The sequence below is a fragment of the Cryptomeria japonica genome, chromosome 11 (genome assembly GCF_030272615.1).
Source record: "Cryptomeria japonica chromosome 11, Sugi_1.0, whole genome shotgun sequence".
NCBI classification, from domain to species: Eukaryota; Viridiplantae; Streptophyta; class Pinopsida; order Cupressales; family Cupressaceae; genus Cryptomeria; species Cryptomeria japonica.
In genome coordinates, this window is record NC_081415.1 from 7,453,282 (window position 1) to 7,458,334 (window position 5,053).

A 5,053-nucleotide genomic window follows, 5' to 3' on the forward strand; every position below is an offset into this window, starting at 1 on the left:
TTTTAAGGCCTCCTTTTATGGTGTCAAGTACTAGTGCACATATGCCACTGAAGTTCCTCACAAACTTTCTATAGAATTGGGCTAAACCATGGAAACTCCTAACTTCAGTCCCTATTTTAGGGGCAGGCCAATTCAAGATTGCCTCCACTTTGCTTGGATCCATCTTCAAGGTTCCCTTAGACACCACAAACCCCAAATAGACTAACTCTTTCTTCAAAAAGTCACACTTCTCTAAGTTGATTGCCAACTTCTCTTCATGCAACCTCTCTAGGATTAACCTCAAATGTTCTAGGTGCTCCTCTTTGGTTCTACTATAGATGAGTATGTCATCTAAGTACACCACAAATCTCCCTGTGAAGCCCTTCAACACCTCATTCATCAACCTCACAAAGGTGCTTGGGGCATTAATAAGTCCAAATGGCATCACAAGCCATTCATACAACCCTTCTATGGTCTTAAAAGCGGTCTTCCACTCATCACCCTCCTTAATCCTAATCTAATGATAACCACTTTTAAGGTCCAACTTAGTAAAATACATGGCACCTCTTAAACAGTCCATCAAATCTTCTATTCTAGGAATAGGAAATCTATACCTTATGGTGATCCTATTGATTGCCCTTGAATCAGTGCAAAGTCTCCACTTGCATCCCTTCTTTTTTGCTAGTACTATCGGGACTGCACATGGACTGATGCTCTTCTTGATCAGTCCTTGATCCAACAACTCCTACACTTGCCTTGCCACCTCCTTATTTTGATCAGGTGTGAGCTTATATGCTACTTTATTGGGAAGGGATGCACTAGGGACAAAGTCTATTTGATGGCTTATAGACCTTCTTGGTGGAAGTATTGCAGGTGCTCCATCACTCACTATGTCTTTATATTCTTGCAACATTTTCTTTACCTCCTTAGGTACCTCTATCTGCAACTTATCTTCCTCCTCCTTTGGCTTCATAAAGATGGTACATCCTACTATCTCCTCTTCATGTAGTAGGTGTAAGAACTCTTTACCAGTATTAAGTAAGACACTAGGTGTTCTTGAGGTTCCCTCATCATTCTCTTTCAGAGACTAAATCTTATAGGTTCTGCTGTCCTTCTTGAAGGAAATGGAGTTCTCCCCTCCATCATAGATCACCTTCCTGTCAAATTGCCAGGGTCTACCTAGTATAAGATGACAAGCATGCATAGGTAACGCATCACAAAGGATCTTATCCTTGTATCCTCTAATAGAAAACTCTACCTAACTCTATTCATTGACAAGCACACTCTGTCCTTGATTCAACCATGTCACCTTGTAAGGGCTAGTGTGGGGTATCTTTGTGAGTTTCAACTTCTTGGCTGCCTCATCTGATATGATGTTATTAGTTGACCCTGAATCAACTATCACCTTGCAAACCTTACCAAGGATTTTGCATCTCACCCTAAATAATGCTCTCCTATGCTTAGGTTCATCCTTAACCAGCTGTCTTATCAAGACTCTATTGAACATCAGATTTTCTCCAATCTCTGATTTAATATGGTCCACCTTAGGTGTTTTGTTTCTTGATGTGTCTTCATGGGCATAAGAAACCCTCTTTCCACTATTCGATGAGGTAGGCTTGTCAGGGCATCTATAGGTTGGGTGTCCCAGTTGACCACAATTGTAGCATTTCATGGTTGTAAAGTAGGAATTACCCCTGCTAGTAGCTCTACTCCTATTTGGCCCCCTTGTGTACCTCTTCCTTGAGAATGGCCTCCTCTAAGAGTAGTTTCACTATTATGTTCAGTCAACTTGGACTCTCCTTGATTCCTTTGCTTACTTGCCTTGCTTTGGTAACCACCTCGGTGATTCATTTGATCTCTACCTCTACCTCTACCCTTGTGGTTGGAGTCTCCCTTCCTTTTGTTCCTCTCTTCCACCTTAGCAAAAAGTTGATGACACTTTTGGATAGTGGTAGGAGTCCATAGCCTTATCTCCTCTTGGATGTTCCACTTTAGGCCACTTCGATACCTAGCCACATTGATAGATTCCTCTTCTTAGACTTTGGATCTAAGACAAAGCTTTTGAAACTCCTCTATGTAGGAGGCCACATCAAGATCTTTTTGCTTCAATCCCTGTCTCTTCTTATGAATTTGGACATCATAATCCTTTGGCAAGTAGTTCTCCTTGATCTTACTCATCACGACCTTCTAGTTTGCAATAGGTAGCTTCCCCATGCTAATACTCTCCTCTTGCAAGTACTTCCACCATGTCAAGGCTGCCACCCTTAGTCTTGATTTGACAACCTTAACCTTTTGAGCTTCTGTCACAACTTCACACTCAAAGTGGTTCTCCATACCCTCAATCCATTCCATGATGGTGTCAATGTCCATCCTTCCACTGAAATGTGGCAATCCTTCAAAAGCTTTTGTATTCAAAGCCTTGATGGCCTTTACAAAAGGTTCTTCATTGATTAAGGGGTTTGGTTCAGGTATGATTTCATCTAGATCAATAGCTTTCTTGCCTCTGTCACTAGTGTCCGCACCACAGAGTTCTTGTGCTCTCTGATCAACCACTTCTTGCAGCTTGTTCCTTATCTCACTCATAGTATCTTCAAGAAGTCTATTTTTATCCTTTTGTTCTTCTACCTCCCTAGCTAGCTCTACATTAGTGACCATTATGTTCTCCCCTATTGATTCACCAGAGTATAGAGACATGCACGGTCCAACAAATCTTTAACTTCGCTCTGATACCAATCTAATGGGAATGGGTATGGGATAGACTAGCCTAGTCTATGCTCTTTGATCCTCTCCTTGGATCACTAGGTGTTCCAACCACACCCTAGGGTCTCTAGGACTTCCCTTTCTTATGGAATCCCCTGACCTTGCCCAAACCACCCACCAACAACATGTGATGCTTCTCCTAAGGTCTCACCTACTCACAAGCTTCAAAAACCCTCACATAGGCTAATAAGGGTTTAACTCTTCCTACACCTTCTCAGGTCCTAGCAAGGATAGGATAGGTTTTTGACATAGTTCTACATCCATTCATGTGCCCCCAAGAGGTTTTTACCTTCCTATTTGTTACTGATCTCACTATTTTGCTTCTTTCCTACAAAATAGGGCTAGAAGGAATGTGCCCAATTAGGCCTCCATTTCGGACTTTTAGGGCTCCCTCTTGCAAACAATTCCCAAAATTGTGAAACTTCCCAAAGGGACAGCTATTCATTTGGAAAAGGCTCAAATATTTTCCTAGTTTTGGGCCTCCAAGTGTCTATACACTACCCTAGGTGAATTTAGGGGTTTTTGAGGGTTTTTATGAGGGTTTTTTAAGGCCTGCCAGGGTCACAGTGATGGTTTTCTATCTTCACCACCTTGTCTAGATTGGTGGAGGTCCTCCTTCTCACCAATGGTGCTCCACACACCCCTCTTCAACTCCTCCAAAGGGTGCCTCCCTTCTTGTCCTTCCTTGCTCTCACGGAGCTTTGTAACCTTAACCCTTCCTAGCCGAGCACAGTCTAGTCTCACCTAGGAGTGGGTCTTTGAAAGGATTTCCTACATCTTCAAGGGCCCTGCTTCCTCTGAGATACTATATAGGGTCTTGAATCCTATTCCCATGGTTTCATGGTGTTTCCATAATGGGGATAGGAGTTGTCAACCCATTTACACAAAACAGTCCAAAAGTGGACAGTAAAGAAGAAATTTGCAAAGTATTTACAAACACACCAAAACTTGGAAAAAAAACCTAATCTAAGTGCTCAAAATGAATGTGTCAACTCTAAAAAAGACTCCCAATACAATTTAAGTTCCATAACAATCCATTAACAATCCTTCTTTGCTCCATTTGTGCCGATTGGCAACCAAAAACATAGTCAAAGTCAAGGTCTTTTTCTTTTGGCCATACAATCTGACCTCCAACCCTCATTTTAGGGTTTGCAACAATATATAATGTCTTTGCCTTGGTTTGTGTGCCAAGGTTAGGGTTCTCCATGCCAAGCTAAGGTTATGACCTATTAGGTGGAAAAGTTGCATGACAACTTCGAAAAGTTGTGATGCAACTTTTTGCAACTTTTGAGCAACTTTTGCAATGTTGCTTTTCTTGACTTTTAGGCCTACATTGGGCTATCCTATGGAGACAACCATGCCAAAAGGACCCCAAACTCATCAATGGGCATAAATACCCTCTACTCCAAAAGAAAACTCAACCTAGACTTGTGAACCTAGGACCTAAACAAGACCAATGAGCTCTTGGCTCTTATTACATTTACATGGCTTCTTAAAGAAGCAAAATCCCAACAAAATCCAAATGGAGGAAGCCCTTAGAAGGGTGCTCCTACACCAGGTTCCCAACTCACTATAATAAATAGGCCATTGATGATGAAAGGTTCAATGGTTGGGGCTATACGAGAGTTCACTCTCACATTGGGTGTTTAGTAGGATCCTAGAGATCTCAATCATGCTTGCCTGACTACTAAGTTCTTGGTGCTTTGTTGGGCTATAGGCCTCAATTGCGCTTGCACAACTATGAAGGGTAGCTCCTAACAGGAAGACATTGTAAAGTGGAAAATTGAACCCTAGGTGTTCCCCCCGCTCCAAGGAGAGAGAAAGGAGGTCACTAGGATTGATGGTTTTCACTTAGGAGAGACTTTACATTCAAAAGAGGGGTTGAAACTCACAAGATCCAATCCCACACAATGCAAGATTGAATTCTAAATGAGTTTCAAGGGTTGAGATAGCAAGGATACCCTCTTTTGTAAAGAATGTAGATAGAAGGATTGAACTAGGAGTGTATGTAAAAGTAGAAAAGATTTGCTTGTAGACGGAGATAGACACACGGGATGAAGCTATGAACCTGAAATTAGCAGTAAAATGTCAAGACGATGCTGTCCTGCAAGTTTGAATGAAAGTTGATGGGACGATGTCGCTCAGAGTGCACACGGTCCTCCGAAAAATCCACAAAATGAAGGGGGATCTGTTTGTCTCTGCACAAGGATTCCAGATCTTCAATTACAGCCACGTACCTGCAACCTACACATAGAAAAGAGAGGATGATTGGGGGGTTAGGGATTAGGGGTTTGCCTTCAGGTCAAACCCTAGT